At 43.3% G+C, this 26,106-nt stretch overlaps 1 protein-coding gene across 7 annotated transcripts in view; it reads right to left on the minus strand.

The window, feature by feature from the left end:
• Sgms1 (sphingomyelin synthase 1) overlaps nucleotides 1-26,106 on the minus strand; it is a 260,799-nt gene that overhangs the window by 204,506 nt on the left and 30,187 nt on the right. For all 7 annotated transcript variants that reach the window (XM_075973840.1, XM_075973838.1, XM_075973839.1 and 4 more), the window contains exon 2: nucleotides 24,735-24,812. The gene's annotated coding sequence lies outside the window, so the exon portion shown is untranslated. The remainder of the gene's footprint in view (nucleotides 1-24,734; nucleotides 24,813-26,106) is intronic.

The following is a 26,106-nucleotide window of genomic DNA, read 5'->3' on the forward strand; positions in this document are numbered from 1 at the left end:
CTGTCTCGAAAAACCAAAAAAAAAAAAAAAAAAAAAAAAAAAAAAAAAAAAAAGTCAGCAGAACAGTTAACAACAGAAAGAGTGCTGACATTTCGCTGGCCCTAGGGCTCCATTCGTGACTATACAGACAGCAATTACCAGCCGCAATTCCAATTTCTATTTCTCCGTCACCCTAACAAGTGCTCTTGAGAATGAAAGCACAGAGGAGCTAAGAGGTTCACAGCTTCTGTGAGCTATAGCTTATTTCTCTAGGTCCCTGCTGTAACCAGAATACTTTCCCATTCTCATGCTTCGGGACTCTAGGATGACTGGCAATTATTACATATTAATATTCAGTGAACTCTCATTTATTGCTTTTTCATCGGGTTTTTAATTTTAAGGATAGTCTATTTAGAGGCACCACATAAGATTCATTGCTAGATGTGACATCTGCGTCCATTACCATTACTAAAAGTGAGCAAGGTACCCCTTGGCTGCTTAAACAGCAGGCCTAGAACACCCCAGGTAAACAACTTGGTATGAGCCACACATGGATGCAGAATGGCACCTGGTGTCTTTTCCTGGCTAATGAGGAGCTGGGTGCTGTCAGCGTCCATGGTGTGGATTTGAAAGGCCTTCGAGCGAGCCAGTGCTCACTGAATCTCATGTAAACACACATTGGTCTGAAAGTTATTCAAGACTGCCCCAGAGATCAATTCTGACCACATCTGGAAGAGAGACCACAATGCTAACAAAAACATAAATATGCCTTGGGGTACACATTCCACATCAAAGACCTGTTGCGAACACTGGTTAAGGGTTGGTTCAAGGAAGACCTAAAATGTGGTTTTCCTTGGGATAATCTTTTAGTTCAAACTTCCTTGTTTTTATAAGCAGTGACACTTCTCAAATCCCTAACAATTAAACCCTCAGCCCAGCTCCACCCAGTGAAGCTGGCTTTTTCCAAAGCCCTTCCTATCCAGCATGTTCTGTATGCTTCCACAGACAGCACAGACCCAGGAAGTTTATGGAATGAGAAGGGGGTGGAAGGGCGTCAGCTTCAGCAATCTGGACCTAGTCTTTGAACCAAGGAATCCACCAGCCCTTTGAATGGCAGAGAAACTGAACTTTAAAAGGAAGCCAAATGTCTTATTCAATGCCGTACGGATATCTGAGTACAGAGTGCGACCCTATACACTGTGCCTATGGACAGACAGGGTCTAGAGGGTTTTCCCAGCAGTTCGCTGAGACCGTTCACTGAGCACAAGAAATACTTCTTCCTACAGACAGAAATGAAGAGTCTCACACAGTGAGCCTCAGGCAAATGTCCACAGCGTGACGTGGGTGTTTACAGGGCGTAGGGGCAAAAACAACAAACTATTTACATCCTGTTATAAGTCTTAAAACTAAGATGCATCTTCTCCTATATAAAGTTATTAGAAATTTCAGATCAGTTTTACATAAACACCAGGAAACACTCGATACTTTCCCAAACACAGGAAGGGAAATTTTATCAACATAGGGAAAGCCGACATAAACAGTTCAGCAGGACTGTGGCTCCCAGTGGCGACAGTCACTCCATGTCTGCATCTGTGGCAACATACGCATTCTTAGGCATAAATATGTGCACATGTGTGCATCTGCATTATTTGCTTTTTCTTGATGATTCCAATCAAACAACTGCCAGGTATTACTGTCAGACATTAAGGAAAGAACATTACCAATGACAAGTACCAGTCAAATGGATGGGGTGATCGGAACCTTGATATGGTTCCTGATGGTTACCCCCATTCTGTAGGAAACCTGACCCAATCCCTGTGTCACAGTGATTCTTCTCACATGGCAGGGTCATTTCAGTACATCGTCATCCATTGCGTACACTATATTTTCAGCCTGTTGGGATCACCCTCTGTCCTCAAAGATTTCAGTGTCCTGTTGGTGTTCCTAGCAGTGGTTTCCACAGGCTCCATCACTTGCTAAGGGATCAGGAGATGGTAATAGTAGAGTTCTGCTGGTTCTGTTCATCTTTTCCTATGTGAGTCAGACCTTGTGACTTAGAATAGTCTAAGCAAGGAGATCAAGCAGGGCTTCCAAAATGTTGGTCCTTGCAGTGAGCACCCACAGGTTTAAGTTGACAGTTGAAGAATCGGCTAACTGGTAAAGCTGATGGAACCAAAGGTTAGAAGCTAAAAGGCCTTGTTTTCCGATCTTGAACTGGTCACATGGACTCAGGCAAAGCACAATTTCTCTGGGACTATTTTATCACTCCTGTTATGGCACGTAAGTGCTTACCATGTTGGGAGTCGTAGTCCAAGCACTTTGCGTAAGTCAACTCATTCGATCCCACAGCAACACTACCAAGTAGGTGTCACCGCACTCATACGTCAACTAGGCAGCCAGAAGAAGCCCAGTGATGCTGACAGCATGAAGGATGCAGCCCATCAGTACTGAGCATCAGCCCTGTCACATTAGGACAGCCACCGTTCCCTTCAACGTATACCTTCCATGACATCTCAACCACGAGCTATACTTTAATGGGTCACATTTATGCCACCTTCTTCAAACTCATCAATGCCTGCCATAAGAGCAAAACTTTCATCTTTAAATAACAAAATACATAAAGCATCTAAGGCACTGGTGGTGGATGATCACTTTAATAAAAGAGCAACATCAAGTGAACTAGAAATCCTTGTGCTCCGCAGGTTTCTTGTTTAGTCAGTTCGTATGTGCAGTAGGAAGACCTAAGTTCGTGGAACTAAAAGGCAGAAGGATGTTCTGACGTAGGATGGCTTAGAATCAACCACAACCTGTCCTGCCACCTCATCCATTTCAGGCAGACTCTGCCCACATCACCTACCACCCTGCTTCCTGACAAAAGAGGAGGGTGCAGTAACATCTGGAAGCCAGCAGAGAGCACATCTTTATGTGAGTTCAAAATATGTCCTAAAAGGTTAAATTAAAAACATACAAAGACACTGTGGTGGTGGTGGTGGGAGGGATCACCATGTTCACATACACCTTCCTTTTCCAAGTCAGCAAACAAATCTGAGTCACACCCTTTTTATCTCACCTTTTTTAATTTTTCAACTTTAAAAATCCTTGTCTCTCCCCAGCCCAACTCAATCCCCATGTAAATAAATGGACAAGCTGCTAGTTTCTAGATTAATTATTCTAGGACTCCACTATGTGTAAAAAGAAAGGCCTGGCCAAAAAGCAAATTCCCAGCTTCTGTACTCATAGGTTACAGGACGTATGGTAGATCTACTGTAAGCCTCAGAGGTCTATACGACTGAGAAACATCCTCTGCATCCATGTGTATACGACACCTATTCATACAAGTACACATTTATACACATACATGCACATGTTCACACATGTGCACACATGTGCATGTGCACACACACACACAGCAGAAGCAGCAACAGCAACCACAGCCCCCCCCCTCCATCTCTCAGGCACAGAGTTGGGAGAGCACACTGGAGGAGCACTATGGCAGATGTTTCAGGAGCAAGGCTCCACACTTCTCAAGCGCAGCTTACATGCACTCAGCGGCACTCCCCCTCAGGAATGGCTGGGTTTCTGCTGTGTCCTTTCCTATGCATCTGCTCACAATTCCCGAGACACCATCTTTCAAACAGACATCTATGCCCCGAGCTGGTCACTGCTATGGCCCTCCTAGAATGCAAAATCTCAGTATCAAAGTCCATGACAGCTTTAGCAATCCATCCCCAGCCTGAGTCACTGCCTTGAAAACATCAGAGCAGTAACTCTCCTCGGGAACTAATAAGCACTCGGCAGACAATGGCTTTCTCGTCCACACTTGATGTGTAGAACATGCACTAACATGAGACAGTTCAGAGTCAGTCCCCAGTCATCACTGCTCTCAGATCCACCATTCTCTGGGCAAACATAGGTAGGAATTTGCACACTCACGCCTAGAGGAAAGGTATTCTGTGCACACAGGGCAAGCGCTCTGAGTACACCATGCCACTACTTCTGTTAAAGGCTATATCATACCAGAGTGTAAAAGGATCTCTCTAAAGCCCTGTCACCAAAAACCACCTTAAATCCTCTTACATAAGGCGTTCTTCTTAGACTTATTTCCTATGCAATCAGTCCCATAGTGACTGGGGTTTGAGTTACAGGAATCCACAGGCCCAGCGTTTCTGATTACACTTGTGTATGCTTTGAATGAAGTTACTGACACTCTATCTCAAATGCCACAAGTGGCCAGGACACCTGCTCCCAGTACTCCACGCCAGCTCTCCCAGATCCTGCCAGCAAACAGTTCTCTGCGAGCCTAGGGAGGCTCAGGCTAGAAGAAAGACAGGCACCCCTTGGGCCTGGAGGACACCAGCCATAGGGCCAAGTTCAACAGCCTCTCCTCCAACACAACACTCTTGTGCCCAAACATGCTCCTGTTCCAGCCATTACAGCACGAACTTTAGCTCCATGGTGACCACAACCTGGGATCTAGTATGAACTCCAGCTCTCCTGAATCCACCACACAAGACACAGATACTCGTTCAGGGGAAGGGGGGGAAGGGAGGATCTATCACATATGAAGCAGAAAAGACCTGCTGCAAGGAAGTGACAGGTACAATCAGAACTGTATACGTCACAGGGGAGGAAGAGGGCCAAGCTCACGAAGGGCAGGGGTGTTTGGATAAGTAAACCCTGCTAGCTCGGCGAGCATCTGGGCCCTGGGAGATCATTCTCATTAAATGCTTCTGATAAAAAGAGTATTTTCTATGTGTGCTCCACACTTCATGGAGCTTAACATGCAAAAGGCCACCTTTGAGCCTCCACCTCTGGCAGACAGTTTGGACTTGCATGGTTTGGTTCCATCTGAAGTCAGTGCCCTTTTGAAAGACATGTGACTATTGAGACCGGCCTTGAGTCATTTGTTCTCAGAACTCATTTGAAGGAAGAATGGATAAGGACCATGGAAGAGTTAAGGGAAAGTCACAAATAGCACTCTTTTTTTTCTTGACAATGAAAACTTTGTCCCTAATAGCCACAAGATAAATCAAAAGAACACATTCGATAACAAAACCCGGCAGTGTTACTATTGCAGCTCATATACCCAGATCGCTAGGAGCCCTCTCCAAATTCTATAACTCAAATGTAGAACTGAGCAATAAGCAATTTGTGAGTAAGAAAGGACCCAGGACAGTATGAATGACCCATTAATAGACTACAATGAAATAAAGAACTTTTTGCCTATTACACAAAATGTCAGAACAGCGGTAATCACTAGATTATAAAAAGAAGACAAAACCAGGTCTTTGATGCTCTGGGCCTCTTCGCTATCATTGGTGGCCTTTCCCCACCCCTTACCAGAAGCAACATGCCAGTCAGCATCACTTAGTTTTCTCAGTGGATTTCCTTTCCAGTTAAGTGTCTGAAACTTTGCACTTATCTGTTTTTACAAGATAATTAAGTCATGAAGTCAGTCTCTGTCTCTGTCTCTGTCTCTCTCTCCCCCAGAAACTAACTTACTGAGCTCAAAACCCCAGGCTTAGAAGAGTCTGGCAGACACATACTAGATGCTTGAAGTTCTAGCAATAGCAACAAGACAACATAAGGAGATCAAGGGGATTCATATTGGAAAGGAAGAAGTTAAACTTTCGTTATTTGCAGATGATATGATAGTATACATAAGCGACCCCAAAAATTCTACCAAAGAACTCCTAAAGCTGATAAACACCTTTAGTAATGTGGCAGGATACAAGATCAACTCCAAAAAATCAGTTGCCTTCCTATACACTAAGGATAAGGAAGCAGAGAGGGAAATCAGAGAAGTATCACCTTTCACAATAGCCACAAATAGCATAAAATATCTTGGGGTAACTCTGACCAAAGAAGTGAAAGATCTATTTGACAAGAACTTTAAGTCTTTGAAAAAAGAAATTGAAGAGGACACCGGAAAATGGAAGGATCTCCCTTATTCTTGGATTGGGAGGATCAACATAGAAAAATGGCAATTCTACCAAAAGCAATCTATAGATTCAATGCAATCCCCATCAAAATCCCATCAAAATTATTCACAGACATTGAGAAGACAATAATCAACTTTATATGGAAAAACAAAAAACCCAGGATAGCCAGGGCTGCTGGTTGCCTGCCAACTACCTAAGAAACCACGGTTGCATTGTTAAAGATAACTGTGCAACGTGCTGGGACTTCCAGGGGACTGAGGCAAAGCTTGTCTAGGTTTCCTCAGTTCTTACCTCAGAAGGAAACTCTGCACCCAAAAGGCGTAAGTCTTTACTGCTTAACCAGCTTCCAGCTCTGGCAGAAAACTTGCTGTCTTGGATCCTCAATACCAAAGACAGGAAAGAAGCAGATCTCAATTATGTGAAATTACCGAGTACAACAGAAACCTCTTTCAGGAACTCCATTATTGATCCTCAAGTCTATCCTTATAATGTCAATAAGTCTAAGAAAATGCACATTTCTTTGGAGCTTTGATGACTCTGAACATATTCTTAACAATCCTGAAAAACAAATCAATATAAATTAGTGGTTCCCAACCTGTGGGTCACAACCCCTTTGGGGGTCAAACTGTCCTTCCACAGGGATTGCCTAACACCATCAGAAAACACAGATATTTACATTATGATACATGACAGGAGTTAAATTCCATTTATGAAGTAGCAATAAAAATAACTTTATGGTTGGGGTGTGGTCCACCACAACATGAGGAACTGCATTGAAGGGTCACCGCAAAGGGAAGGTTGAGAATCGTTGATATAAACAGAGCCTGTGCGTATAGAAGTAGTGCCACCAAGCACAATGGCAAACACAGCCTAGCGTTATAGAGGCAGAGGGCTCCCTCTTTATGAGTTCGAGGCCAGCCACTGTCTTACGTAATGAGCCCTTGTATGACTAGTGCTTTTAAAGGAGGTATTAAATTCTTCCTAGAGTAAAAGTAAATGCTGAGCACTGGGTAGGGTAGTGATGCTTATGATTTCCAGAAGGCAGAAAGATCCAGAACTCAATGCCTGCCTGGGTCGGTCACCCATTTGTAGTCATCGTGAAGCACATAATGAGATCTGGCCACAAGGACCTTGACTGGATTAGTGTCTTTTACCTTGTGTTTGAGGCAGGAAAGAATCCCAAAGCCCTCAATATTGCACTGTTAATATTCTAATTAGGAACCATGTGGACAAGGTAAGAGGCTGAAAGGCCACAGTTCTTACTTCTGGCCAAATGCAAGAATCACACTTCTAATTAAACCACTGGGGGGGGGGGGAGTATGGCTACCTAATAAATTCAGCTTGCTTTATGAACAATTTCTTTCCACTAGTAAATTTAAAAGTTTCAAAAGGAGAACTATTATACATCTTTATCAGGCTGTGCAACTGATGCCCTAGAAGTTCCCAGGAAAGCATCAGGAACTAACAATATCAACTCTAACAGCTAATACTTCAAGAGTCCACGGTAGACACTGAAAAATGGGGCTTAAAAATCAAAACGATAGCAATGAAGAAAACCATGTTGGAATCTGGATGCAATCCAAACAGAGCTTGGCACCCTTTCCATTTTCCCGCAAGGAGCACTGTTGCTTCTGGTATGGTATTTGGCACACAGAAAGTGGCACCATACAGAACCAGCACAAAACAATACAATACATGATTATAAATATAGCATGCTAATACACACGATGATAACATCTGCTGTGGATTAGCATGACCATTTATCCAGCACCATGCTAAGCACTACATGTGTGTACATATACATAGCTTAGATTTAAAAACCTATAAACTATATTTACATATAGAATGTGTATATATATATATATATATATATATATATATATATATTGTGTTTTCTGATATTCTTACTTACACACAAGTAAGCCTTCTAATTACCCTGAGGCAAATGGTATACCCCTTGGTGATTGACACAAAATCTGTGAGTGTAAAAGGATAAATGCCCTTTCCACAGTTATAGTCAGGGAGGGAGGATTTGTCTGTGCTTTTTGTGCACTATCTCACCAAAGAAAGTTCTCAAGACAGCTGACAGCCACACAGGATGGTGACACAGACTAACATTATTCATCTAGTAAACGTGCTGATAAGGCCAGCAGTGCCCCCCACACACACACCGCCCCAACTGGAGCGAATCATCACCAATTCTCCTCAGAGCTGATGACAGCATATGGAGTTCAGTGCAGCTGCCAAGACAAAGACCTCCCCCTGTAAGGCTCACAGCCCTTCTTCTAGGAAAACTAAAGCAGCTCCTGAGGATATCCCTATAAATTAGATGTGTGATCAAGGATCATAGACTACGGCAAAAGATAAGACACCCACCGGAGGTCTCTCCCACCAAACTGATGAGTCAGTGTGTGAGGAGGGAAGAAAAATGAGCGTAACCAGCCCAGCGGTGTCGAGCGTTCTCCGCAATTTGTAAGTTTCGGCAGGCTCCGAGCCAGAGAGACAGTGACCTCCACCACATCAGCTCCACAGTGTGAGAAGCTAAGGTTTGTGTTCGAGGGTGTATCAGAGGAAGTTTCCACTGCTGAGACTCTGACTCCATGACCCTGGTGAAGTTAGTAGCAAACAATACTGGGCAGTTACTTGTTGGGTTTTCTGCACCTGCTCTTAGATAAAAGGCTGGGGAGCAACTTGTTGATTCTGAAACCAAATGTAAGCATCTATGACTTTCTTTCCCTGTTGCTATGATAAACTACTCTGGCAGACACAGCTTTAAGCAGAGAGGTCTTATTTCAGCTCACAGTTGAAGGGAATAAGCCATCCAGGTGAGGACGCCTCCGAAGAGGACTTGACTGAGCAGCTAGTCACTTGTGCCCATCCACAGCCAGGAAGCAGAGGCAGTTCAGTGCCTAAGCTCGGCTCACTTCTCCTTTTAATATGGTCCGAATCCAACTCTAGAGTTTGCCACTGAAGGTGGACAGGTCTTCTCCCTTAATTAACTTAGCCAAGCAATCCTCCTCAGGCAAACCAGAGCGCCCATCCCCAAGTGATTCTAGATAGCATCAAATTGACAACTGAGATGATATCATAGCTAACCAGAAAGATGCCTCCCAATGGCCTCTGCTTTCTCTGTGTTCTCTTCTCTTGTCCCACATGCTCCTCTTCTCTTTAACTGGCATTTTGGGGATGAATTATCAAGGCTTCCAGGAGCAGTTGTCTTAGCTGGGGTTGCTATGACAAGGCACCGTGACCATGAAAACTCTTACAAAGGAAAGCATTTCATTGGAGCTGGCTTACAGGTTCAGAGGTTTAGTCCATTATCATCATGATAAGAGGCATGGCAGTGGCAGGCAGACGTGGTGCTGGAGAAGCAACCAAGAGTTCTACATCTGGGTCAGCAGGAAGAAGAGCGGGACATTGGGCCTGGCTTCAGCTTCTGAAACCTCAAAGCCCGCCCCCAGTAACACACTTCCTCCTACAAGATCACATGCCCTCATCCTTTCAAATAATGCTACACCTTATGAGTCTAAGGGGGGCATTTTCATTCAAACCACCAGAGCAGTTTTTGACTCTTCCTGAAACTCTGGCAACAACTTGCACTAACTGAACCCAGAAAGCTTTTTCAGCATCAGCACTCTTAGCAAGCCGAACCTGGACCCAGGCAAAACAATGAAATGTCCCACAAAACGTTTTCTTGTTTCCCAACTCCTGCCAGCATCAGCCACTCTCTACCCCTATTCAGAGAAATTAGTGTTTGAACGTCACAGGATCAAAATGCTGGCTCTTAAGGGTTCCTAAATCAGTGTTCCTTGACTTTCCTTTTCCTTGTCACTGCGAGCATCTGTCATTTATCTGATAGGCCTTCTTCCGGGGATTCTTTTGAGCAAATCAGAGCTGACTTGAAGTATTTGGACATTTACTGGCGTGGAAAGAGATACGAGGTACAGTGACCCAACAGAGCACTAGGAAATCTCTATTGTAACTTGCGTAACCATAGAAACACTAAGTCTACATGATCTTTTGGTCCCTCTGGGAGAATTCTAGCTGCCTAGTCTTCTGTAAACCACAAAATTCAGAGCAATTAATGTAACTGCCTCGGGGTATTTTTTTCCTGTTAGTCTGTGTCTAGAACGATTGTCCTGACGAAGGATGGGTAATCTGATGGATGCAGCAAGAGTCACGTTAGATCCACACAAAATGCTGCATCCAGCAAAGTCAGAAGGCACAGTCTTCTCTGCAGCCCATGGAACTCAGTCTAACACAGACCACATTCTTGGCCACAAACCAAGTCTTACAAAACATAAAAGAAATGAAGTCATTCCTTCCACTGTATCAGATTACAATGCAAGAAATCCAGAAATCAACAAGCAAAATGACAGAAACCACACAAACGCATGGAGACTACACAAAGTGCTCGTGAAAGGCCAGCGAATGGCCAAAGGAAACAAGGGGGACACTTAAAAAATCCCTAGAGTGTAAGAAAAGGAAAACACAGTTTACCAGGCACTTGGAGAGATGGCCAAGACAGAGGAAAGTTTATGCCTAGAGCGTTTCGACTAAAAAAATGAGGACAATCTCATAAATAAGCCAAGGCTGCAACCTGAAGTCTCATAAACACAAGACTAATATAGACCCCAGAGCAGAAGACAGCGAGAAATAATAACAATGAAAGAAGAGATTAAGGAAATACAGACAAAAACAATAATGCATAGACTCAAAGGCTTGGTTCTTTGTAAAACTAAAACACTCACAAACCTGGACCCAAGACTGCCAAGATTGAGTGAGACAGAGAGACAAAAAGAAAGGAACCAAATTAATAAAAAATTAAAGACAAAGAGAAGCGGTTTCTACAGAGTACAGTGAAATCCAAAGACTCATTGGATAGTATTTTAAAAAGTTCATTCCATAAACCATGAAAGTCCAAAAGAAATGGATCAAGTCCTAGACACACATAAGCTACCAAATTTAGGTCATGAGGATATACACGATTTAAATAGATCCACACCATAATGAACAATATGGAAGCAAAAATTCTTAACATTGGGTTTCATTTCAAGATACAGGTTTGGCTCAACATACAGAATTCAGTATGTATAATATGTATGTAAACACACTTTTAGTCAGAAAGCATATGATCATTTCAACAGATACAGAAATTCCCTTTGACAAAAAAACTTCAACATCCCTTCAAGAAAACAGGCAAAATGAAATGAGAAGTTTTATATATAAAGGCAACCTACTATTGACAAATTATATCATTACTTAAATGGAAAATAAATTTAAGCTTATTCAAAAAATAAAATTAAGGCAACTCCTACAGTCCTAATGTATCACATACAAATCAAAACATTTGCTCTAAAATGCTATATGAAACGAAAGTGAACAGTTTAGAAAACTTCCTTCAACATTCTATCCAGGTCTGGTCTAATTTTATCGTCTATAGTATCTATCCTTTTCAAAAACATTTACTGTCAAGTGCACCGAAAATTGCTCTAGCAGGCATTTCTTGTTCAAACTATTTATTCTTTAGAGATTTGTTCTTAAGTTTTCTATCCTCCTGTAGAGCTCTGAATGTGCTGTATGCTCACATTCTGCAGAAGGGCAACTTCTAACAAAATCCTGAATGGCATTTCTGAGATACTATGAATTACCACAGAACAGACAGAACCGAGCATCAGAGGACTTCAGGGATGTTTCTAATCGCTTGAGTTTGGCCAAAAGTTTCTGGCACTGACTTCTTATCTTTTGTGACTGCTGCTCACACAAGCATGCATTCACACACACAGAGAGACTACACACACGCATGCACGCACAAACACGCACATGCATGCACATACACACACATGCACGCACACAAGATCTGATCAGACCAAAGGGGACAGATCTCATCCGTCAAGACCAAACAGGGTGGGTTATCAGTCATGTCATTAGAGGGAACTGCACAGAGGTAGTGAGAGCAGTTTGCCAGGACTGAAATGAACTCACTGGGCGTGCTGACACACCAGCACCTTGCACCTATCTCAAGCTCAAGGACAGCCTGCACTACCTCAGCAGACCTTGTCTCAATGTCAACAGTAAAAATGGAGTCATTTGTGTCAGTCCTTCCCACAGCAACAAAGCCTTGACAGTATAGAAGATGGTTCTAACGCAGGGTAACCCAACATCTAAGCCCTCCCGCTAGAACTCATTCTCTGTATCTCCTAGTCACAGAGCTATTCACAGGAAAGATGGTTCCCAAAGAACGTATGCAGGTACATGTCTTCTGTCTTTGTCTCTCTGAATTCTGCTTACAATGGTGTTTCTACCTTTAGTTTCAAACAGCAGGCTCTTTTCACTTGTATACTTCTAATTATATCGTGTCCCCTCTGGGATGGTTGGGGGCACTGTCAACTTGACAGGGTCTACTCACACAGGAGGCACACCTTGGGGCACACCTGTGAGGGGTTATTTAGCTTAGCCTCTGGGCATGCCCCAAAGAAGGGTCAGTAGATGGCTCAGCTCACTGACTCAAAGCACTTGCTGGGCACACCTGGTGACCTGAGACAGTCTCAGCACCAGCCGTGGAAGAAAAGAGCTGCCTCCCAAAAGGTCATCCTCACCTCGGGTTTCAAGAACTGAGAATGCTGCAGGGCAGACCACCTAAATGAGAACGGTTATCTGTGCTGGAGAGCCTGCGCTGTGCACGGGAGCAGACCATCTTATAGGAACCACAGTGGTGGCCTTGGGCTCCAGAGTGATTAACAGACTAATGATTTCTCTGACTTCTTACAGAACCTGAGCTCAGACAGGGATGGGCAGACACACCCTGACCACTCAAAAACACAGACCTTCTTCCCCCTGCCCCAACTCTTATTCATCTTATTCTGGACAGAGCAGGCATCTCCCAAATCATGTTCTAACTGGGACCTCCACACAGGGTTCTCACGGAATGCCAACAGTTTCTAGGACACCCTACCAAAGGCACTGATCTCAAAGCCTTGTCCCAGCTCTTCCCCAGCAGGCCACCACAGCTGCAGCTGGGGAGCACACCCTCTTTGGCAGAACAGTCGAATTCCATAAATACCACCCTTTCTTCTCAACCCCTCCACAAGCTGGAGGAGTCCCACAATGGACAGAATATTTCATTCATACTCTGCTGGAGAACAATTTTTCTCATAGAGAAACTGGGTAGTTAAATTCTCAACCAGATGAGGGACCTATTCATGACTACCTAAAGTGACAAATGACAAAGCTGTTCTCTGTCTCATAATACTGCACATATTTTTTTGAATCATCAAATCTGTGTCGCAAATTTAACCCTTTTGTTTCCTATGGCACTTTTGAGGTCGCCCATTATGCAATAATTTCTCGCTCGCTCACTCGCTCGCTTGCTCACTCGAATGCATGCGCGCGCACGCGCGCGCACACACACACACACACACACACACACACACACACACACACACACACACCTTCAGCTAACAGAAATTTGTTAAGGAATACAAATAACAGTTACTGTCTATGGCCATACCACCCAGAATGTGCCTGATCCTCTCTGATCTCTGAAGCTAAGCAGGGTTGGGCTTGGTTAGTACTTGGATGAGAGACAAAAAACAGTTACCAAACACTGAGTACTTACATCATGTTGGCAACAGGATGAAATTTTAATAACTGTTGTCCCTCAAGCATAGACTCTCAATGTTCTTGGAAACTGTCTTTGGAGGCTCTCTGGCTCTTTCATCCAGGAACCTATAAATAGTGCAGAGCTAGGCTCTAAGCACTGAGCATGAACTAATTCTAGCAAGTTCAGAAAGTGAGGGTTTCTGTACACAACAGTTAGAGTTCTCCTTTTCATCGAGACCAAGGGGAAGGGAGAAGGGGGTGGGCCTTGGTTTCCCTTTGCGAGCTCTCAGAATTCAGAAGTCTTTCTGAACGATCCAAGCTGCTTCAGCTAAAGGGAGGAGAGCCGAGGAGATACTGGACCAATTCGAGGGCCAGGGAGCTTTGAAAGCGGGTACATGGCAGAAGCAGCAACTGCGACAATCAGTGGGGATGAAAACGTGCAGGAAACCCTGGGTTAGCATGTCTCGGCTAGTGTGTCATCATCCACACGCCCCCCTCTTAGCACGGAAGGTCCTGGTGGGCACAGCTCACACCGCTCATTTCACTACCATATAAAGAGAGAACCGGGGAAGCAGGCTTGAAGGACATGATGTGACCAAGACAGAAGTTTCAAGCAAGCCAATTAAACAAGGAAGGTCCCTGTCCTGATCAGCAAGAATTTATACTTTATTTATATTTAATTTAACTAAAAATAGTACGAGACTGTAGGAGTTTCAAGAGAGAAGAGTGACGTTCTAGACACAGGAAAGCTGTGAGTCTGGTTTCTACAGAGGTGGCTAGAGGGTCCAGACCAGCCAGACAGACAGTGCTGTCTGCTTCGCCCTCTACCCTGCGCGTCCACAAGAAGGGCCCAGGCAAGCTTTCCCAGCAATCAGCATGGAAACGGGTTTCCTTTGTGTCTCTGGTGGGAAATGACAGCCACTGAGGAGTGGCCCTTGTGTGTCCACAAGCCTCTGAAAAGAGGTCTGTTATCTGGTGAACACCAAGGCCAGGATCATATTTTGCTTACTGCGCAATGACCAAAGCATTCCTCCAAGCAGCTGTGTGTGGACGTGGATAGCGGCGGGCTCATCCCATATCCAGAGAGACAGGAAGCAACTGAACTGACCACCAGCAGAGGCGAATTGTGAAAGAATCCACACAGTTAGCCTGTCCTAAAAGAGCTGCTCTGCCCTCCTCAAACTGCCTGACCTGCTCTCGGAATGAAAGTCAAAACTTCTTTATCTTCCCATTGCCAGCCCAAGCGGGAGTGCTTCGTGGAAACATTTACTAAGAATAAAACTCACAAATTTAACCCAGCTCCCTATGCTGTATTTATATCTAATCTCTTTGGCCCAGGAATGTCCTTTGTGGGTGGCCAGCGGCAAATAGATTTAAAGTCTATTATTCTGCTTTTTATGGAAAACAACTTAATGAGCCCATTGCATTTTAATCTCAGGATTATATGCTTAGTTCCTGGAAAATTCCTTTTAGAAACATCAGTGAGGAGCTTTTTAAGTATTTTTTTTATCAGACGTTCCAATTATCATTTACACATTTATTGGTACTCAAACACCTGAAACAAAGGCCTTTAACCCAAAAAGGAAAGACAGCCTCTGCATAGTTAACAAGGAAGCCAAGATCTCCCCTGAGACCATCTAAATATATACCACACCTTAAAAATAGAGCACTCCCACTGAAGGTGTGTCTGACCAAGCAGGCAGTGACCTGTGAATCCTGCAAAGTCTGTCCTCCAAGGGTGCTGGCTTGTTTGGTTTGAGTTTTTGTTTTTAAGACTTCCACATGGATTTCAAGTTAAGTTAGCAAATACTTTTAGTGCCTCTCTTCAAAATTCTCAACACAGAAATAATTATTTCACTGAAAAAGCTGTAAATCTCCTAGGAGAAAGATAGCAGAAGCAGAGAGTAAAATCTTCACATTGGTTTAAAGTTGGAAAATGAAGGCAACAGACTCACAAAGCAAAAGACAACAAGTCTTCCAGTTTGTGAAGCACCATTCAGCCTCAGAAACAGACCTTCCAGAACCTTCCGGCACATGAGATATATATAACATGAATGACGAGAAAAGAGAAAAAAAATGCAACTAGAAGCAAAGATAGTGCAAAAAATAAAGTTTCAAAAGGTTAAAAAATTAATCTCAGAAAGCTCACTGTTTATGAAAACATTAAGGAAATATCAATAGCAGAAAATAAGCATGACCACAAACATAAAAGAGGCTCTCACAGACAAGTCAACATCTTGGAAGAAAGCTGAGCAAACAGTGGGGAAAGCCAATCCTAGCATAGAAAACAGAACAAGGAATGAGCATCTCCTGCAGGGTCCTGTGGTAAACACCCAGGGAAAGCAGCTTAGAGGAGGAGGGGCTTATTTGGCTTAGGGTTCCTTGCTGCAGTTCCCTACTGGACTGGGCTAACTGTCTCCCTAAACAGGACCCCAAACCAGGAAATGGTGCTGCCCACATTCAGGGTGAGCTTTCTCGCCTCAATTAAGATGCTCATGGGCCAACCTGATCTACTCAATTCATCCCTGAGACTCTTCCCAAATCCTTCTAGGTGTTATTACATGGTAAAGCTATTCATGGCAGTGTCCGTTTGGATCTCAGCATAGATAGATAGATGATAGATAGATAGATAGATAGATAGATAGATAGATAGATAGATAGATAGATAGATAGATAGATAGATAATAAAAACGAACAAACACAAAAAACCCGAAAAGTACATCCGACCGTGGTGTAGTATCAGTAAACTGTCTGACACGATAAAGAATAAAGTCAAGACACAGAATAAAAGGTTCTAGGAAGAATGCAGAATCAGCAGGTACCGGTTCTTACATTGAGCATGGATGCCAGGAGATGATGAACGGTGCTTCCCCATCCACAACTCGGTGATTTCCAGCCCGGAATTCTACACCAAGCCGGGCAATAAATTATACACGAGCGCCACATTCTCAGGTAGCAGCTTGGAAGTCTTACCTTTCATTTGCAAATTATTAGAAAGCCTGCAAAATTAGATAGTAAAAGAAGAAAAACCAGAATATAGAATGGAGGAAAGAGGAAAGCTAATGACTGCAGAGGGAGGATAGAAGCACTCCTCAGAAACGGGGGGCAAAGCACCACACAGCAAGCCCATAGCACAAGGATGCATGTCCAGGATATGGTTCAGGGGTGAGTCCTTCAAGATGAAACTGATATGTATTAAAATATTGCCAGAAGCCTCGTGTGGAACGCTGCAGTTACTGATACACACCTTTAAAAAGAAAAGGTGACATAATTTTTTTAAAAAAAAATTAAGATAAATATAGCTGAGCTACTAAACAAGGCATCCACGAATCTGAATCCTACTTACATAGTATAAGGTAAATACCAGGAAGAGAACAGCATAAAGGAACTGGACCTTTCAAAAAGTATAAAGAAGCCAGGCAGTGGTGGCACTGGGGGAGGTGGGGAAGAGACAGGTGGATCTCTGTAAGTTTGTGAGTTCAAGGCCAGCCTGGTCTACAGAGCAAGTTCCAGTACAGCCAGAGCTGCAAAAAAAAAAAAAACCCTGTCTCAAAAAAACAAACAAACAACAAAAAACAAAACGAAAAAATTATAAAGCCTAAACTGCTAAGTCAGTGTTACATCCTATATCAGTCTTAACGACTTACAAAATAGTTTCAGTGTGTCGCGTCATTTAAACTTAGCACAGCTGTGCCAGTGGCAGTAACCTAAGCCCTTTCTGGGAAGGACATGGCCTCTGAGAAAACAAGCAAATTGAAACACCTTCCATCAACAAGTTTGCAGATGCTGGACTACAAAGAACATGGCATGCTCAGAGTGGATTCCAGACTCACAAACTGCTCCAGACAGACCCTGGGGAACACAAGGACGTGAGCCTGACAGGACTGCACCTCGGGTCTTCTCACTCACGCTCACCACGTCACTCTGTGCTCAGTCCATGATATATCTTGGTGTAGGAGGTCCTTTTGTCTTTGTGTTGCTTTCATTGGTTAATAAAGAAACTGCCTTGGCCTAGTTGGTAGGGCAGAACTTAGGTAGGCGGGGAAGACAGAACTGAATGCTGGGAGGAAGAAAGGCGAAGTGAGGAGAGAATCGCCACGGACCTACTGCCGGAGATAGACGTGCTGAGACTTTGCTGGAAGGCCACAACCACGTGGTGATATATAGATTAATAAAAATGGGTTAAACTAATATGTAAGAGCCAATAAGAAGTTAGAGCTAATGGGCCAAGCAGTGGTTTAATTAACACAGTTTCTGTGGGTTATTTCAGATGTAAGCTAGCAAGGCAGCCGGGATGAGCAAGGGGACCCTCTCCTTGCAACAATATCTGAAATAGTGAAATCCATGAAAAAAGAAAAACAACACCAGAGTTTAGAGAGCAGGAAAAAACAAGAGTGTGTGATGGGATTTAGTGTTTCACATAATCAAAGAAAAAGGATATTAGTGTGAGGGTGAGAAGCAGGAACCAGGGAGGGGCCCTTGGGAGAGTAGCTTGGAGGGAAGGAGAGAAAGAAAACGATGTAATTCTGTTTCAATTTAAAACATTTTTTAGAGGCTGGAGAGACGGCTCGGGGGTTAAGAGCACTAGTTGCTCTTCCAGAGGACATGGGTTCAATTCCCAGCAACCCCATGGCAGCTCACAACCATCTGTAACTCCAGTCCCAAGATGTTCAAGACACATGGTAAACAGACACATATGTAGGCAGAACACCCATAAAATTAAAATAAAAGTAAACTTTTTAAAAATTTCTAAAGGTTTTAAATGAGAAAACACTAAACAGGTAGTCAGCAAAAGAACTCGCAGTGGTATGCATCCCATAGTGAATAATAATGTTGTCACATAATAATGAAGGTGAGCCGTTTTTCTTGGCTATGAGATGGGCCCAGGTCAAAGGCAATGAAGGAATTATTAATATTCAGTCCTAGACTACTTAGCAGGAAGATCGGGAGGAGTAGAGAACAGTCAGGTGGAGTTAAATCTAAGAAACTATTTATTATGTTCCCACAGGCACTGGTAAACTCGGGCTCATTCTACACTATCAGAAGTTAATCCACTGACTTTGAGTGTGTGAGATTTGGAATGTAACATTATCATCATAAAACAAGGTGTTGGAATCAATACTCAAACACCACCACGTCCTCCTGTTAAAGAGACGACAATAACAAAGTGTTTGAACACTAGGCATTAGTGTAAGAGTTGTCTGAAATTCCTAACAGTGTCTCATTGTCACGCTCTTGTCAAAAGAAAGGTTCAAAATAAATAAATAAAACACAAAGGCAACAGCACAGCTCAGAGGGGTTTGTTCATTCAAGGCCTATCTGAGCTCCTCCCACACGCCAGGCAGCTGCACTCAGCAGAAAATGTACTGGAGGGCGGTTGTCATGCAGGGAAGCGATGGGTCTGGCCAGGAAATAAGCTTTGTAAATATTGATTAACACCATTTTTCCCTTAAAAGCATGGCATGGAGAGCCAAAACTGTGTTTTCTACTAAGTTTTCCCTTGCTTTGATAGCTGCGCATGTGAGAACTGCATCCTTCAATTTCCAGTCTACAGTCTACAGTAAATATAAAGAGACCATAGTAGTTCTCCCCACAACACCACATGACCCTCCCTAAATGTTGGGGTCAAACCAATATCTGAGTCCCAAGAGCAAGCCTCCTACATTACAAAGGAAAAAGCATTCTCAGCAATTGTGGAAAAACATTTTAATAGGGAAATACTGCCTCCTTGTAGATAGAACTGATCAAAAGTCTCAGAAACAAAAAGATGGTCACAGTCAGGGACCACATCTCACACTCTGCTGACACAATCAAGTCACCTCCCACCCCAAAAATGTGTTTGTCATCTACTACTCTGACTACAGGGTTTGATTGATTAAACAACCAGAAGACATTCCTGAGTGCATGCTACCTCTGGATGTGCCCGAACATCCCCACTCAAGTATGTTCCTACCAGGGAGGAACAGCAGCAGAACATAGCAGAAAGATCAACTCCGTACAGTCAGGAGCAGCACCGGCCTTTGGACAGGGAGGTACTTCTACAGAGCGGTCTACTTTGTATGGATTCTTCGTCCCTGCTGCCTCGGTTTTTAACTCAAATGCCCCACAGCCAAAACAAAGGCAAGAGTGCCATAGAAAAGGTCAGGACTTGACAATACTGACCCTTAACAGTCAATATGCCACCTGCCAGGACCTCAGCCCAATAACAAGGGGTAATAAACCTGGCAATCACAAGATACTATTAAAATACCACATAAATACCCATTCAGTTGAACTTTTCTAGGACCTTGAGGGGTAAAAACCTTTATCCCCATTGAACAGTTAAAGAAAGGGGCGGAAAGAAGTTGAGTACTATGTCAAGTTTATGCATCCAGACCTACACATCCATGCTCCTCATCACCTGTTCATTCTGCCACCCTACTGTATCTCTCAGTTCAAACAAGAGAACAAATTTCAAAATGCTTTGCAAACCATATAAAGACATGCTGATTACAACTACCACAATTAGTGAGCCTTCCAATACCAAATGACCTTCCTGGTAACTACCTTCAAGTACCACTAAAGACAACCGCTAACTACTGCTCATCCACTGCATTTCCACTTCAGTTAAAGGAATGCCAACCTCAGGATCCAGAACTGAAGCACATACTATGACAATCCAATCAAAACAGACCAGTGACCCCAACCACAGGGACGTCCTCGCGCTCGGCACACATCGAATCACAGCCAGGACAATCATTTCATGACCTGAACTTGAAGTTGCTACAGGTCTGCACTCAAACACACAAGTCTATGCAGATGCTGAGAGCATCCCTTAGATTCCCAGCCAGGCTCCTCCTTTAGGGAGACCCATCCCTGACCTCAATAACATGCACACTAAGTTGGTAGTTTGACCGGGTTCTCCATCACTTTCAACCAAGAGAATCATCTTGGTACTTTCTACAGCACACTTTATTCTATTGTGCCACACTGACGTGGACTTCAGAACACTCTTTTTTGAAAATAAAAGTTGAGAGACTGACAAAGGAAATTTTAACGAGATGGGCTTGACAAGATAACCCCCCTAAGGGTAGCATTCCTGGCAAGATAGCTCCATATAATATAGAAGAACAAGTTGATTTTCCTAGTGCCACAAAGCAAGCAATTTTCCTATCGCCAATTTTTTTTCAGGAAATAATATACTAAGTTGTGCCAATGATGCAGGCCTATAAATCCGAGTTACTTAGGACATTGAGACAAGAAGATTGAAAGTTCAAAGTCAGTTGAGGAAATAGTGGAGAGGGGGGCATTTTAGCTCCAGGGCTATCAGTTCGCAATTCTGCGGGGTCAGAAGCATGCCACCAGCATCTGCTCAGCTATGGTAGGTCCTTGTGCAAAGCAATGTCAACACCGATGAACACACATGCAGAGCGGCGAGCACCAAATACAGGAGCGGAGCGAGAACGGGACACTCAGCCTCAATAAGCTAAGCAGGATCTCAGGAACCACGTTAATTCCCTCTGAGGGCAGCACCCAGCTGGCCTCCTCTCTCTCCAGCACGGCAGCTCTCAACCTTCCTAATGCTGCCACCTTTAATACAGTCATGATGGATTAAATCATGTTGCGATGACCCCCAACCATAAAATTATTTCACTGCTACTTCTTAACTGTATTTTTTTACTATTATGAATCATAATGAAAATATGGACTATGCAGGACATTTGATATGTGACCCCTGTGAAAGGGTCATTTGACCCCAACGGGTCGCGACTCACCTGCAGCATCATTTCACGCATCTCTAGCGTGTGAACTTCTGGGAAACAATCTATAGCTCTTAAAGCAAATCGGCTGCACCCAAGCTTGGCAACAGAACAAATCAATATGGAGGTCACTCTCGCTCACTCTGTATTCGCGCACAGTCCCTCTCTGCGGTTCCTTCAGAAGTCCTGAGACTTCAGAGAAAAGCACTGTTGCCCGTCTATGCCCCTGCCTCCAAGCAGGGTAAAAAAAGCATTTCACCTGTGGTCTGGGGGCTCCGAAGGTGCTGGATAGCATCACCGAGAGATTTAAGCTTTTCTGCACTTGAGAATCATTGCACACCACTAAAAAATTACAGCTACAACATCCAAGGAAACACCCAGCCTCACTTCCTGAAAGACTGCTTGGGCTAAAAGACAGAGGTGCAGTCCGTGAAGCCTATGATGGCTCACTCACGTGATCATAGCTGGTCTCAGGACAGCCATGGGGTGGTGAGTGGGAATTAAAGCCCAAGTGTCCGCCCATAAGATGCACACACACACACACACACACACACACACACACACACACACACACACACACCACTAACTAACCAAGTGGCATAAGTCTTTAATCCCAGCACTCGGGAGGCAGAGGCAGGCGGATCTCTGTGAGTTCAAGGCTACAGAGTGAGTTCCAGGACAGCCAGAACTGTTACATAGAGAATCCCTGTCTTGAAAAACTAAATAAACACTAGATCAAAGTGATATTTAAAACACATTTCTCAGAGAAATAGAAAAGGCATTACTCTGTGTTCCTTGCAGTGCTGTCTACAGACTCCTATTATGACCCTGAGCGAGGGAACAGATAAGCACACAATCACAGCCTGATTTGCCACACTACATTCCACACTGCATTATCTAGGTTGGCTGTTCTTTCTGTTGAGATTTGTTATGATTACAGCAGCATAAGACAGAGCTTTGCAGGACTTGTTGTGATAAACATTCCAAAGTTCCCCTTCCCCTCTCCAGACCAAGCAGCCATCACACAGCCTGGAGTTACACATCCATAAACAGCTAGGCTCTTAGAGCTCTAAGAACTGGAGTTTTTACACAGTTCTCTTAACTGTGTAGAGTACCTACATATCAAATTTATAAAACTAACTAAGACGGTTGATACATTAATTTTAAATTGAGGAACCGGCAGTTTCATTTCCATACCGTATTTTGGTATACCTCATACTAAACACAAACATAGAGTGAAATTTTGAAATTATATGCCTATTAAAAATGTTCTAAGTAGACAAACTTTATCTGATTACCATCATTTGTACATAAAATATAATGGCACTTTAAATCATGTTGGACGTATGAATGAACAAACTTGACGAGCTCAGGTTTTTATATAACCACCTAGATTATCCTTACTATGTCTTTGCTTCAGTGACATAAAGCAGGAGCTGGCAAACATTTTGAAAAGGGCAGATCATAAATATTTTCATTTTGGTGAGCCATATAAATCATTTGTTGCAACTACATCCCCTGGGTTTTTATGCAACTTTCAACTCTATTGTTATATAACACAATGTGTGAGCAAATCAGCGTGATTGTATTTGAATAAAACTTTACTTAGAAAAACAGAATTTGGCAATAAAAAAAAACTTATTTTGCCATGGAGAATACTTTTTTCTAGCTCTTAAACAGCTTGCTAAACAGAGCCAGTGGTTATAGACACTCAAATCTCTGCAGTTATTGCCTGCTAACTGCAGTCCTGTTGCCAGCTTGGTCTCTGGATGCTTGTGAATGACTTTCTTGAGTACAACTAATCCATGTCCACCACTGTGGCTCCATAACCACAACAGCCTCCTCAAGAGTAAGGCTACACAAACAGCTCTTCCCCTTCCTGGGGACTACAGAGTTACGGAGGCAGAGGAGGCTCTAAACAACAGGGGCAGCAGAGCAGAGAGTCCCAAGAGCAGCCAGTGTCACGGCGGGACTGAAGAAACCACACAGTGTGCCCCATGTGCCTGCATCCCCCATCATGGCAGGACTTCTCCTCCACAAACAGCAGGAGCTGGGCAAAGGCTGGCCATCCTATTGCTATTCCACTGTAGCCATGGTAAAGATAAACCTCACTCGATCCCCATTTCAGTGAAGAATGGCCTGGATACGTGAACCCCTCAGAATGAACCATATCGGCTAGAATAAATAAATCATGGCATTTTCACACAGTGGAATGCTCAATAGCAATGAACAGGGACACTGTACAACTGTGCGCAATGACAGCAGTAGTAGATGCTTGTTTGACAAAATCACACAAAAATATAATCTGCGTTATACTTCACACGCACATGCACACACACATACACACAATTTATGCTGCTACAAGTCAGGGGAGCAGCAAAGTGTCTACTGGAGGGGATGAGATGGCATTGATGGTGTTCCTTAATCTAGGTGCTAATCACACAAATATATTTAGTTTGTGAAATTATCTTAAGCTATATATTTCTAATGGGTGTAATTAGAAGAAGCCTGGAATTCAGAGCAGCCAGGAGCTACCCTGCAAGAAATAATGGTTCATGTCATCAGCTCTGATTTTAATGACTTGTAACTACAATCAATATAAAAATGATAAAGTTCAGCAAGTCTTTTAGATATTAAGTACAATTTCTACTCCGATAGTCAAACCCCAGAGCTTGGGATCATTTTTAGCCTCTCCAGTGTTGATTTCAACAGATTAACCCCAATTTCACATCAACACTCATGATCTTTCCACAGCTTCCTACAGTTTTGTTTTTTGGGTTTTTTTTTTAAACTAACCAATCTTCCATCACATTAGATCACAGAGGCTGGCTTACTTTATGAAACGTTCATGGGGAAGAGGGTGGTCACATCTCGTCCACTCACCCAGCCAACCAGAGGCAGCCACGGTAGACAAGCAGCTTACAGGAGAAGGAGTAAGCACAGACATCTCTCCCACGTGGGGCCAACACCGTACCTCTCTATTCACATGGCTCTTACCAACCTAATTCAGACTGCTTAGCTGCTCATTCATTAGATAAAAATTGGTGTTAAATTAATTAGATAAAAATGCTAGCAAAATGCTAACAATATCGGTTAAAGGTCTCTTATTTCTGTAAACTATGAAGGGAAACAATCTCAGTTATACACCTAAGTGATCTGGTGTCGCATAACGTATGAGTGTTCTAAAATGCCACTCACGGGAGAACGTCAGTATTTTTAGAAGCTCCTAAAAATTTAGGAGAAAACGCCATGATGCTTGCAACTTGTTTCCATGTGCTTCCGCAAAACAAAAACAAAATAACAGAAATATTTTTTAGAGGAACAAACCCACCCAAACAGGAAAAACATTCTAGCAGAACGCTAATGACATTCCAATCCCACTATGGCACACAGGGGTTCACTGTGTGTTCTCTCCACTCTTCGGCAGCCTTGAGAATTTTTCATAGGAAAATACTGCAGAGTCTTTACTCACCTTCCAAGTGGGTGGCTATCTTCTAAGTCAAATCAAATGGCTAAGTCTGCCCACGGGCGCCGCTCATGCTGTCTTCACCTGCGAGCAACAGGAAGCAACGTATTAGCAGCAAGGAAGGAACAGTATTAAGTTAATGCTATTCCCATCAGTAGATGTACTTATATAGCAAGCTTCGAGATTAAAATTTTGCTACAACTTGAAAAAACAGGAAGAAATATGAAAAGAAAGCAATGATCCCCTATTGCCCGTGGGACATTCCATCAGCCTCACTCACTCTAGGAATCCTTGTCTCAAAGCAATCTCATGATGAACTTCTTTTTCATACTCTCTCTAGCTTCATCTTAAGGTGCGCTTGACAAAAAATGCTTATAGTTAGGATAGACAAAGTGATGTTCTACCATATGTATACACTGAGAAATTATTACTACAATCACCTAATTAACATGTCTGTTACTTCATGTACTTAATTACCTTCTTTGATTGTTTTGGCCCATGTCTGGCTATGTAGCCCAGGCTGGCTTTAACTCTGGACCCTCCTAGCCTGTATCCAGAGTGCTGGGATTATAGGTACGAGCCACCCGCTCTCAACTATTAGTTACTTTATTATTTGTGGTGAGAAGTCCAGAGAATTCTCTGTTCTCAGCAACTTTCCAACTCAGAATACATTCTTCTTAATAACAGCCGTCATGTCAGCCTTCCGGTCTTCCAAATAGCAGTGCCACAGGGAGTTTCTCTTCACCTGAAACCATTTCAAGATGGCTGCACAGTCCAAACATCCTGAACTCAGCCCCAACTCAGAAAAGACTGGAAGTACAAGGGCCTGTGTGCCTCTTTCTGACCTGGAACTTCTGAGACCATGAGCATCAGGTCTTCTCTCACAGCAAGACAGCAGGACTTACCAACTCATCTGAAGCAGAGAGAGCCAAATCCAACCGACACCCCACTTCGTGCTTCCCAGCAAGGCGACACTCACATTGCTACCACAGACCTTCTGCCCTGGAGGTGCCTAAGCCACCTCAGTTTTCCCATAGCTCTCAGTGGGTTTACTGCCAGCTAGAGAAGGCAGCGAAGAGTCAAAGATGACGTCTAACAAAGATATTTGACTAGAAAATAACAGAAATGAAATCCCAATGCAAGCCTTCCGGCCCCAGAATCAGAGTTTGTCTCACTACACGCGGTTTGCTCTGCCCCAGGCGAAGATGATGCTCTTCTGAAAAGCATCCAAAGCCAAAGGGCAAACAGCACTACCTGAGGGAGCGGGTATGCGCTAATGCATGTTTCCTAAGAGGAGACATCCACAGTCATGCTTAATAGTACCATTAGTCCTGTAATCAGCACAATTACTATAATTACTACTAATAATTATACTTCC

Source organism: Microtus pennsylvanicus, chromosome 5, assembly GCF_037038515.1.
Source record: "Microtus pennsylvanicus isolate mMicPen1 chromosome 5, mMicPen1.hap1, whole genome shotgun sequence".
Taxonomy (NCBI): Eukaryota; Metazoa; Chordata; class Mammalia; order Rodentia; family Cricetidae; genus Microtus; species Microtus pennsylvanicus.